Source organism: Canis lupus, chromosome 28 (genome assembly GCF_003254725.2).
Source record: "Canis lupus dingo isolate Sandy chromosome 28, ASM325472v2, whole genome shotgun sequence".
Classification (NCBI taxonomy): domain Eukaryota; kingdom Metazoa; phylum Chordata; class Mammalia; order Carnivora; family Canidae; genus Canis; species Canis lupus.
In genome coordinates this window covers 6,006,235-6,019,590 of record NC_064270.1, presented here as the reverse complement: position 1 = coordinate 6,019,590, position 13,356 = coordinate 6,006,235, and the positions used below count along the sequence as shown (strand labels likewise).

The 13,356-nt window shown below is 37.0% G+C and overlaps 1 non-coding gene across 1 annotated transcript; it reads right to left on the bottom strand.

Moving 5' to 3' along the window:
- Positions 1-5,462: 5,462 nt before the first annotated feature.
- On the bottom strand, positions 5,463-5,571 carry LOC112672659 (U6 spliceosomal RNA). The gene has a single exon (XR_003144399.1). It is a non-coding gene; the product is annotated as a U6 spliceosomal RNA (small nuclear RNA).
- Positions 5,572-13,356: the final 7,785 nt, after the last annotated feature.

Sequence of the window (13,356 nt, the reverse complement as noted above, 5' to 3'; positions counted from 1 at the left end):
GGCATGTTTCCAGTCTTTCTTCATATGAGCTTCCCACACACATAGGCTTTGAAAATTAGTTCTTAAAAAAACAAAAACCAAACAAACAAAACTCAGATCTGTTACTATGACTTAATTTGCCAATAGCCTTCCACGGATCTCTATACAAATTCTACCTTTCACCTGCTATCGTAATATGGGAATGAATCATGCAGATAAACCAAAATTTCCAACCTTGATTTTCTTTTTTTAAGATTTTATTTATGTATTCATGAGAGAGAGAGAGAGAGAGAGAGACAGAGACACAGGCAGAGGGAGAACCAGCTTCATGCAGGATGCCCCGATGTGGGACTCCATCCCAGGACCCCGGGATCACGCCCTGAGCCAAAGGCAGACACTCGCCGAGCCACCCAGGTGTCCTTCCAACCTTGATTTTCATGATAAAGCCTTCTTCTAGTCACTGAGTTTTAAGAGATGCTGGCCCAATTATAGTCAGTAGTGGCAAGAGCAAGCAAATTTTCTAATGTTAAGCAGTGGAGGAAGAATGTCCACATGGGGAGGGAATTTGGAAGCTTATAATTAAAGTTCCAAGAGATTTCCTTTGCTTTGCTAGTTTCTGTTGCTACCACCATGCTGACTTAGCAGGTGGCTGCTGTCCTCCATGCATTTCTAGGTCACATATCCTTCACCTAAACAGAGAGAAAAAGAAGTCAGGGACGAAAATGGGGCTAGGAATGAGGTTTTTGCAAGAATACATACAGAGAAGTCTTCACACTTGCTATGGAAGGGACCTAAGTTTGTCTCTAAGTTATTCAATAGCTAACTCAAAGAGGAAAACAAAATCGGTTACACATTTCACAGAGACTTAAGAGATAAGGGCAAGTAAGTGGATCAACTGAAGCTCGGGGTACTAATAAGTAAGGAGAGCTAATGTGAGTGGGAAGTTGAAAGAAGTATTTTGATATATATTTTAGTCAGCTTGAACTGCTATAACAAAATACCATGGGCTGGGTGGCAAAATTAACATTTATTTCTCACAGTTCTGGAGGCTGAGAAGTCCAAGATCAAGGTACCAATTGATTCAGTGTTTTTTTTTTTTTTTTTTAAGATTTTATTTATTTATTCATGAGACACACACACACACACACACACACACACACACACACAGAGGCAGAGACACAGGCAGAGGGAGAAGCAGGCTCCATGCAGGGAGCCCGACGTGGGACTCAATCCCTGGTCTCCAGATCAGGCCCTGGGCTGAAGGCAGCACTAAACCGCTGAGCCACCCGGGCTGCCCAATTGATTCAGTTCTTGGTGAAGCCTCTCTTCCTGGCTTGCAAAGGCTACCTTCTCCCTATATGTTCACATTATGGAGAGAGGAAACTCTGATGTCTCTTCCTCTTCTTAGAAGGGCACTAGCCCCATCATGGGGGTTTCACTGTCACCATCTCATCTAAACCTAATGATCTCCCAAGGATCCTACCTCCTAATGCTGTCATACTGGGGGTATGGCACATGAACATATGAATTTGGTGGGTGGGGGACACAAACATCAGTCCATAACAATACACTACTTGGGGGGGATTGTGAGACTCCAAAGTTTATGCTTGAGAAAGAATAAATACCATACTGCCTTTTAAGGAGAGTGGGTCTTAACAGGTATTTGGTATGATTGAGTAGAGTTTTAAGTTTGGGGCCAGAGCTGAAGAGAGACTAAGAGTTACTCTTGTGGTCCTTCCCTGCCTTTTGCCCATATTTCACTGATCCTTTTCTCTAAATAAAAGTAGAGTTTGCAGTAGCATCAAGTATTTTTTAGCCTATATGGAGAATCTGCATTTTTCTATCCAGTTCTCTTTTGACATTATTTTTTTTAAAGATTTTATTTATTTATTCATGAGATACACAGAGAGAGGGAGAGAGAGGCAGAGACACAGGCAGAGGGAGAAGCAGGCTCCATGCAGGGAATCTGACTTGGGACTCGATCCTGGGACCCCAGGATCACGCCCTGGGCTGAAGGCAGGTGCTAAACCACTGAGCAACCCAGGGATTCTCTTTTGATGTTATATTTCTCCTGTCACAGGCCCTTTCTTTCCTGTGTTCTTAGGTAATCGCTTTATTATGTCCATATTTGCTTTTCTTTTCTATTTTTTATGACTCTCTGATTTCTATTTCTGAGTCTCTCAACCCTTTCAAGTTCATATTACTTTTTCCTGTTACTCTGTATGGGACTGAATAAATAACTTTTCATGAGTGTGACAGTTTCATAAGAATCCCATAAATCAAGGGCAGGACTGCCAAGAGGTGGGTGATGTGGTTCTGGGAATGCCAGCCCAAGGCAGATTTTCTCCAGTCATAGCCTGGACACTGTGCTTTTTTTTTTTTTTTTTTTTTTCTTTTTAAGTTAGAGGCCCTTCAGGAGAGCCCTCTCTTAATCAATTTCAATTCAGATGGTATAAAGAACCCTTAGACCTGGGAATCATGAAATTTGGGTTATAAGGAGCTATGTTAGGCTGAGTAAGAAATTTACCTTCCTTCTCCAATCTTCACTTTCATATTTGAAAAAAAAAGATGTGAAATAGATTTAAATTTTCTAAAATTCTGTCTTCCAAAGAAACTTTAAAAGATAATCTAATAGATAAAAAGAGAGTTGCTATATCCAAGTGGAGGCTGCGGTTGTGATAATCATGGGTGCTGTTTTCTTCCCTTCACTCCCCATGAAACCCCAGAGCACCCTATAGAATTGCTCCAACTTTAAAGAGAAAGTTGGGAAAACCACTGGCCTAGATCAGAGATAAGCAAAATTTTTCTGTAAAAGGTCATGTAGTAAATATTTCTGTTTTTAGGTATTATGTCATCTTTGTTACAGCCACACAACTCTGTCATTATAGTATTAAAAGGCCATAGACATTATTTAAACAAACAAGTGTGACTGGATTTGGCTCAAGGCCCCAAACCTTTGGTCTGCAAAATCCCTACACGTCTTTTGAAGTTGTCCCAAAAATATGTATACACATCATAGAGTTCAACACAGATACATGTATTTTGATTTCCAAAGGAGGAAACAAAATGCATTCAATTAGTCAGTGTTCAGAGAACTTGGGTAAGTTTTCTTTCCATCCTACTTATGTCTCCATTGAAGCTGCCAGTTTAATGAGCCTGGGTACCATCTCCAGTAGGATTCCTTCCTGAGGCTGCCAGCAGAGGGCAAAAGCAGACTTTTTATTCATCTGTTTTATTCTAGCAAATTCACACTGGCCTGGATTTGGAGCTAAATGATTGGGTAATGAAGGCACCCAGAAATGACATGGAAATGGCATACATGATAGAATCAGTAGACAAGAACATTTAAACACTTATTATAACTGTATTCCATCTGTTGAAAAAAATAGAGGGAATACTGGGATCCCTGAGTGGCTCAGCGGGTTTAGCGCCTGCCTTCGGCCCGGGGCGTGATGCTGGAGACCCAGGATGGAGTCCCGTGTCGGGCTCCCTGCATGGAGCATGCATCGCCCTCTGCCTGTGTCTCTGCCTCTCTCGTTCTCTGTGTCTCTCATGAATAAATAAAATCTTTAAAAAAAAATAGAGGGAATACTGAACATAAGTAGAGAAACGAAGGATATAAAAGATGCCCAAATCAAGATTTTAGAAGTGAAAATGATCATCGCTGGGCAAAAAAAAAAAAATGCACCAGATAGTAAATAATGGCACATCAAACATAGATTAGTGGACCTGAGCCCACAGCAATTGAGATATCTAAATGAAACACAGAGAGAGATTGGTAAAATTGAGAAAATGAGTGAGCTATTGGACAAGATAAAGCAGCCAAATATTTGTGTAATTATAGTCTCTGAAGGAAGGAAGACAGAAAAGTATTTGAAGACATAATGGCTGAAAAATGTTCCACATTTGATGAAACAATAAACCCTTATATCCAAGAAACTCAACAAACCCCAAGTACAAGGAACAGGAAGAAAAATACAGTAAAAGAGTTAGAGCCATATTGCTTAAGACCAGCGATAAGGGAAAAAAAATCTCAAAAGCAGTAAGAGATTAAAAAAAGACACATATACAGAGGAACAAAGATAAGGATGCCAACACAATTCTTGTTAAAAAATGCATGCAATAAAACAATGAAGCAATACCAGCAAGTGCTGCAAGAAGAAAAGCTTTAAAAGTACAGTTCTTTGTTCACTGGAAATATCTTCAGTGAAGGTAAAATAACTTTTTAAACACACAAAAGCTGAAAGATTTTATCACTAAAAGACCTGCATTATAAAAGATGTTAAAAGTAATTCTTTAGGCAGAAGGGAAATGATATAAGCTTGAAACCTGGATCTGCGAAAAAGGAATGAAAAACACTGGAAATAACTATATTAGTAAATGAAAAGACTCTTTATTATTAATATTTAAAATATTAAATAATCTGTTTAAAACTAAAATAATAACAATGTATTGTGGAGTTTGCAACACATGAAGAAGTAAAATGTAAGACAATAATAGCACAAAGACTGAGAGAGGAAAAAGTATACTGTTATAAAGTTCTTACACTACACATAAAATAGTATAATATCACTTAAAGATAGACTTAATAAGTCAAATATTTATCTTATAAGTCCTAAAACAACTACTGAAAACACAACAAAGAATTATAGCTAGTAAGTTAAGAAAAGAGTTCTCAAATTATAGTTCTCAAATATGCAAATAATCTAAAAGGAAGATAGGAAAAGAAGAAAAAGGTCCAAAAAACGCAGAGGACAAATAACAAGATGGTGGTTTTTAACTCATCTATAGTAATGATCACATTAAATGTAAATGGCTTTGGGACACCTGGGTGGCTCAGTGGTTGAGCGTCTGCCTTCAGCTCAGGGCATGATCCTGGGATAGAGGATGGAGTCCCACATCAGTCTCCCTGCTGGGAGCCTGCTTCTCCCTCTGCCTAGATCTCTGCCTCTCTCTCTGCCTCTGTCATGAATAAATGAAAAATCTTTTAAAAAAATGTGAATGTCCTCAATACCCCAGTTAAAAATCAAAGATTATCAGACTGTATAAAAAAGCAAAACTTAACCCTATGCTTATAGAAAGCCACTTTATTTTTTAATTTATTTATAATTTTTAAAATTTTATTTAAATTCAATTTGCCAGCATATAGTATAACACCCAGTGCTCATCTTATTATGTGCCCTCCTTAATGCCGGTCACCCAGTTACCCTATCCCCTCACCCACCTCCCCTTCTGCAACTCATTGTTTATTTCCCAGAGTTAGGAGTCTCTCATGGTTTGCCTTTCTAATTTTTCACCATTCAGTTTCCCCCCTTCCTTTTTGGTCTCTTTCACTATTTCTTATATTCCATATATGAATGAAACTTAATGATGATTGTCTTTTTCTGATTGACTTATTTCACTCAGCATAAAACCCTCCAGTTTCACCATGTCGATGTAAGTGGTAGGTTTTCATCTTTTCTGGTAGCTGAGTAATATTTCATAAAAATATGGAACACTTCACGAATTTGTGTGTCATCCTTGTTCAGGGGCCATGCTAATCTTCTCTGTATTATTCCAATTTTAGTACATGTGTTGCCTAAATGAGAACAAGAAACCCACTTTAAATATAAACACTTGAATGATAAAAGGATGTTTAATTCTAGCATTAATAAAAAGAAACTTGAAGTGGTTATATTTGTATCCAGCAGAGAAGATTTTTAGGGCAAAATATATTACTAGGGATAAGAATGTCTTTTCATAATGACAAAGAGGTCAACTTACCAAGGGGCATGATATGCTTAAGAACCTGGTAACAGGGATACCTGGGTGGCTCGGCAGTTGAGCATCTGCCTTCTGCTCAGGGCGTGATCCTGGAGTCCTGGGATCAAGTCCCACGCTGGGCTCCCTGCATGGAGCCTGCTTCTCCCTCTGCCTGTGTCTTTTCCTCTCCCTGTGTGTCTCTCATGAGTAAATAATTAAAATCTTAAATTAAAAAAAAAAAGAACCTGGTAACAGAAGTTCAAAATCCATAAAGCAAAAATTAAATTCTGGCCAGTATAGTAAGCCAATAATAATACATAAAAGGAATCCAGATTGGAAACAAAGAAATAAAATTTTGTTCACAGATGACATTACTATCTCTACAAAATCCAATGGAATATACAAAAATGCTACTAGAATTAATAAGTGAGTTTAGCAAGATCAATATTCAAAAGTCAACTGTATTTCTATATACTGGCAACAAACAATTGAAAATTGAAAGGATAAAGCAATACCATTCACAGTAGCATAAAAATATAAAAATGTCTGGCAAAAGATAGGCAAGACCTATAAAATAAAAAATGCAAAATATCTTGAGATAAATTAAATATCTAAGTTGAGAGATATATTATGAAGTTGGAATATTCAATATTGATAAGGATTCAATTCTCCCTAAATTGATCCAGAGATTCAGTGTAATTGAAATAAGCATCTCAGCAGGGTTTTTTTGGCACAAAATGACAAGCTGTGTATGGATGGGTGAGTCTGCCTTTGAAAAGTGGGGAGATTAGAAAGGAATGGAGAAAACATTTGGGGAATGTTAGAAAGGAATGGGGGAAAACAAAAGGGCATGAGGAAACACTTGGAGGGTGATGGATGTATATAGTATCCTGATCATTGTGATAGTCTTACAGATTTAAACATTTATCAAATTATACACTTTAAACGTGTATGGTTTGTTATATGTCAATTATACCTCAATAAAACTTTTAAAAATGTCATAGTATTTGGAGAAGTACTAGACCTTTGTTTTTGTTTTCTTTTTTTTAAGTTTTTTTTTAAGATTTTTTTATTTTTTAAGATTATTTATTTATTCATGAGAGATACAGAGAGAGAGGAAGAGACACAGGCAGAGGGAAAAGCAGGCTCCATGCAGGGACATGGGACTCAAACCCCGGTCTCCAGGATCATGCCCTGGGCTGAAGGTGGCATTAAACCACTGAGCCACTGGGGCTGCCCAGTACTAGACCTTTGTAAGTGTTAGGAGAAGAGTCATTGTGATCAATTCTTTTTATTGAATCTATAAACTCTCAATTTTAGGATTTGATTTTAGACTGCAGTAATTTTCAATGCAGTACAGACCCTTAGGATGGAATGATGTAGTTAATCTCCATTGTCTATATCTGCCCAATGTCCCTTATTCCTTTTTTGTTACAGTGTCCCTTCCTTTGGAGAATCTTTTTCTTTGTGGTTATCCATTCATGAGGTTGTGGTAATACTTCCAGTCACATTTTCTTAGCCATAGGGGTTATGTCAACCAAAGCTAGCTACTTGTAGTGCCCTATCACTTTTCATGGTCAGTGTTTGGTGAGGTTGATACAAGACTCAGGCAACCAAAACTCATCCCTAGGAGATTTAAATATAAACCTGAATGTGGATAAACATAGATATAAAGGCATACTGATGAAAGAAGGCTGCCCTTGCTTCTCAGGTCAATAGCTTGATTTTATAATCCAAATTTAACTATGGATAGTTGTATGGAGAAACAATGAGGACATTAGGAAATAACTTATACATTCACTTATCTCATTGTATATATATTTTATTGCATCTTTACTATGTGTCAATTACTGGTCTAGGTGTTGGGAGTACAGCGGTGAACAAGCAGGGAGCAGCATACTTGATGATGAATAAAGAAAGGAAACGTCTAAGTGACATTGAGATCTTATATCTAGTCCTATTTGAGATCACATCCATTTTGCTTTTCTCAGTCACATAAAGTCATGAGATTTTTTCTTTTGCTAAAGACTGAATTTTGTTTCTGTTTCTTGCATGTTACAGACTGACCAATATAGAGGGTGGGAAAGTACCCTGGCAAGAGTATAAAAAGGGCACATGTAGTTGGAAATGGTATGTTAAGTATATACCCTTTTCTTGTAATACAAAACACAGAAAGTGGAGTTTAAAAAAAAAAAAAGATCTCAGCTAATGGAGATACACATAATGGGGTGAGAGCCTAATGTAAACCATTGTCTTTTATTTTTTGTTTTCAGACATAGTATTAATAGTTATCATTTTTAAAGCACCTAGATCTTTCAAATATTTTCAAACATTATATCTCTTTCAATCCTCAAAACCAGGGATGCCTGGGTGGCTCAGAGGTTGAGTGTCTGCCTTTGGCTCAGGGCATGATCCCGGAGTACTGGGATTGAGTCCCGCATCGGGTTCCCTGGATGGAGCCTGCTTCTCCCTCTGCCTAGTCTCTGCCTCTCTCTCTCTCTCTGTGTGTGTGTGTGTGTGTGTGTGTGTGTGTGTGTGTCTTATGAATAAATAAATAAAATCTTTTAAAAAATCCTCAAAACCATACTTCAAGGTAGGTAGTAATCATTGGTAGTAATCTTGAAGGGGTCAAATAAATAACCTCTCTTCTTCACCTCAGTTCGAAATAACCTGAGAAATAAGAAAAAAAAGAAGGTAGAAGACAAACATCACTTTTTTTGTAAAAGACTAAATCAGATGATTTTAGATTAGTAGGAGGCACAAATGCCTCCTTTACTGAACCCATCTAGTAAATTGGATGCTGAACCAATGCAGACTTCCCAACATGGAAGCTGTCCAAAAAAGACTTACTGCAGAGAAGAGTTCACTCCCAAGAAGGAAAATGGAGAATCCGAGCCATTTATTTTTTACCAAGTTTACTCAGATGGGTCAGTCACTTCACCTCCCCTGAGATGGAGTGATTAAAGAGTTAGAGAAAGGCGAGAAACACATTGTCACTTGAGCTCCCCCAAGTAGGAGGAAAACTTTAAAACTGGGGAGGTGTTTCTTAAACATAATTCAGTTTACACACGAGGAAAATGAGGCTCAGAAATGCTGAATAGTTTGGCTAAGAGCATACATTTAATAAGTGGCAGGACCAGAAATCAAGGTCCAGTTGATGACCAAGTCCATTTCTTTCCACTAAACATTTCCATAGGAATGTAAAAGAAAATAATGGCTAGTACTAGGTACTGGAAAGAGTGGTAGTCATGGTGTATTTGTTTCTACTTGAAACATTTTTTATAGGTATATTTCTTCTTTCTTCTTCCTTTTTAAAAATTTTAAATTTTCTTTCTTCTTTCTTTTTTTTGAGATATATTTCACATACCATAAACTTCACACATTTACAGTGTACAATTCAGTTGGTTTTAGTATACCTGCAGGGTTGTGAAGCCATTATACCTATTTAATGTTAATTTCAGAAAGTTTTCATCACCCCAAGAAGGGCATACCATTAGCACTCACTCCATACTCCCTCATATCCCCAACCCTGGCAACAACTGATCTACTTTTTGTCTGTAAGAAATTTTATATTATAGACATTTTATATAAATAGAATTATAAAGTATGTGGGTTTTCGTGTCTGGCTTCTTTCACTTAGTGTAATGTTTTCAAGTTCATCCACATTGTAGTATTATCAATATTTCATTTCCTTTTGTAGGTGAATAATATTCCTTTATTATGTGTATGTGTATATACCACAATTTATTTATGTATTCATCAGTAGATGGATGTTTGAGTTGTTTCCTTTCCTTATCTATCATAAATAATGCTGCTATGAACATCTGTGCACAAGTTTTGTGTGGACATATATTTCTAATTCTCTTGAGCATATCTAGGGATGGAATTGCTGGGTCATGTGATAACTCCATGTCAAACTTTTTGAGGAACTGCCAAACTGTTTTCTGAAGGAGGTGACCCATTTTATATTCTCCTTCATTTTTAGAGGATCATCTTGTTGGGTATAGAATTCTTTGTTGACAGTCTTTTTCAGCACCTGGAAAATATCATGTGACTGCCTCTGACCTCCATGGTTTCTGATGAGAAATTAGTTTCTAATATTATTGAGGATCTCCTGTATAAATTGAGTCACTTCCCTCTTGCTGCCTTTAATATTTTCTTGTCTTTTGACAGTTTGATTATAATATGTCTATATATAGATCTCTGTGAGTTTATCCTACTTGTAATAAGTTTAGCTTCTTAGATATATGGATTAATATTTTTCCATTGAATTTAGGAAATGTTTCAAATATTATTCCAGTCCCTTTATTTCTCTTCTCTCCTTCTGACACTTTATTAAATATTTGATGTTATGCCTGATGCTGTCACATAGATCTCTGAGACTCGTGTGTGTGTGTGTGTGTGTTTCTTTTATTCTTTTCTTTATGTTCCTCAGACTGTATCATCTGAATAATCCTATTTTCAAGGTTGCTGATTTTTTATCATAACAGCTCAAATTTGTTAAGCCTGTCTAACCAATTTTTCATTTCAGTTATTGTACTTTTCTTTTTTTAAAATTTTTATTTATTTATGATAGTCACACACACACAGAGAGAGAGAGAGAGAGAGAGAGAGAGGCAGAGACATAGGCAGAGGGAGAAGCAGGCTCCATGCACCAGGAGCCCGACGTGGGATTCGATCCCGGGTCTCCAGGATTGTGCCCTGGGCCAAAGGCAGGCACCAAACCGCTGCACCACCCAGGGATCCCTTATTGTACTTTTCTTTTTTTTTCTTTTTTTTTTTTTTTTAAAGATTTTATTTATTTATTCATGATAGTCACAGAGAGAGAGAGAGAGGCTCAGAGACACAGGCAGAGGGAGAAGCAGGCTCCGTGCACCGGGAGCCCGACGTGGGATTCGATCCCGGGTCTCCAGGATCGCGCCCTGGGCCAAAGGCAGGCGCCAAACCGCTGCGCCACCCAGGGATCCCCTTATTGTACTTTTCAATGCCAAGATATCTATGTGTTTCTTTTTAATAATTTCTGTATCTTTAATTAGTGTTATCTATTTCTATTGATATTTAGTAAGACATCCTTCTCATGCTTTCCTTTAGCTCTTCAAACATAATTTCATTTACTTTTTTGGACATATTTTTAATAGCTGATTTAGATATTTTGTCTACAGGTTCCAATATCTAAGCTTATTTAGCAACACTTTGTGTTGAATGCATTTTTTTCCCTCTGTGTATGGTCCAAACTTTCTTATTTCTTTGCATGCCTGATAAGTTTGCTGCTTAAAACTGGACATTTAAAATAATATAATATGGCAACACCTGAGATCACATTTTATCCTTCCCTAGGGTTTGTTGTTGTAGTTGTTTGCTTGTATAGTAACTTTCCTGAATAAATCTTGTAAAGTCTGTATTCTTTGTCATCTTTAGCCAGTGATATCTTCCCTTGGTTAGCTTATTGGGAGACTTATTCTCTCCCAATTTCTGATTAATTTCTTAATCAGAAATTTCTTTAAGTGTCTGGAAATAAGTCTCCCAATTTTTGCCAGTGGGGTCTGTGTGCGTTTTGAAGAATAATTCTAATGTTCAGGCAAGTAATTTATAACTCTTCCTTAGTCTTTACTTCCTGCTTACCAAGAGCCTCAAGATCAGCTAGTGATGCAAGCTTAGGGTGGGGTCTTCTTATGTTTTTCCTGGGCATATACATAGCATTGGTTTAAACACAACTTTACCCATGTGCATGGCTTTCTTGATTTCTAAGAATGTGTAAGAGTTTTCAAAGGCCCCAATGGACATCTCATTCCCCATCTTTTCCCTTTAACTTTTTTGATCAGCTTCTTCTTAGCTCCAACTATTATTATTTTCTCTGGCAACTGTGTTGTTAAAGAACTGTGATGGATTTTTTTTTCAACAAACACTCTTAGGAAAAAGGATATTTGAAATGAGAGAGGTCTGAGTAAAATAAAATGTCAAATAAAGACAAGCCTTGCAATTGAGTATTTCTGGGGAACTACCAGACAGATCAAATAATGACAATTCTCTAAGAAAGGTGTTTTTGGGGAGCCAAACCCATTCTAACTCCTCCAGGAGTTGCCAAGCTGCTGTTTTTCACTGTGTTTGAAGCAGCTCTTTCTCTTCAAGACTTCTAAGAGTTTTGCAGAGGAGAATGGGAATAGGACAAGATAAAACATCACAAATCTTACTGTTGTTACTGAGATGCAGCCGTTTATTTTGAAAGAACACTTTTTGTGTTGTTGCCAGTCTTTGGTTAATTTCTGAAGTTTTGAAAATGTTGATTGTGACAATTTTTGCCAGTGTTCTTGTTTCTTTTATGAAAGAGCAAAGTTTTGGATGTTCTTACCCTACCGTTCCTGTCTTTTGTAGTGTTTAAAATTTTTAAAAATCCATAAATGTATAGATTTTAAAATAAAAACAAATAGTACATCAAATAAAGCAAATAAAAACAAAATAAATGTTGGCAAAGTTATAGGATCTTATAAATATTGTTTCTCTTTCTATGTATGTTGGGTGTAGAGAACAAAGTCTAATGTCTAAATGGGTGGTTGTGGATCCATGTGTCCCAAATATAGAGTTTTCAGCTGAAATACAGGATTCCCAGTAGAATTGATTTTCCCATAAACGCAAATAACATTTTAGTATAAGTATGACCCAAATATCAAATGGGATACAATTATACTAATATTTCATTAGTTATTTATCTATAATTCAAATACAACTGAGAATTCAGAGTTTTGTTTATTCTTGCTAAATCTTGCAATCCTACTCACAATCAATACAAGTTCTGGTACTTCAAGGAACAGAAAAGCCTTCCCAGTTCACATTGTAGGAGAGGTCTCAGAGCATGTTTCAGTTGTCAGCTAAAAGCTATGGTGGAGTTAAGAGAGCCACTGATTGAACTAGTGTGGCCTGAGGGCAGATGACTTTCCAGCTGTGGGGAAGGGGAGAAACAATGTGACTAGAGGAAGGAAGGGAGGGAGAGAGACGGAGAGGATTACCTGGGAAGCTTTCACTTTCTATTTAAAAATTTTCTGTGCTCCTTGATTATCTTACAGGTAAGCATTACTTTAAATTTTTTTAAATTAAAGTTAAAGTCTTTAATGACAAGACTTTACCCTGTTATTTTGCATTTTTATTTTTTTTTAAATTAAAGTTTGTTTTGAAGTATAGCATATGCAGAAAAGTGCACAAGTCACTAGTATACATCTCAATAAATTCTCATTAATGAATTCTTGAGTTTATTAAGTAAAACTACATTCATGTTTTAACCAGATTTGAGTTGGATCATCTAAACTTTGAAAGCTTTTTTTTTTAAGATTTTTTTTTTATTATTCATGAGACACACACACACACACACACACACACACACACACACACACAGAGGCTAGAGACACAGGCAGAGGGAGAAGCAGGCTCCACGCTGGGAGCCCGATGAATCCCAGGACTCCAGGATCACGCCCTGGGCCAAAGGCAGACCTAAACCGCTGAGCCACCCAGGGATCCAGAAAGCTTTTTTCTTAAACCTTTCTTAGAATCCTTACTTCCTTTTACAGATCTAGCTGCCTCCCTAACCCCCAGGATTTCACTCACCTTACATCTGCATACTGAAGTGTACTCCTCCCCAACTAT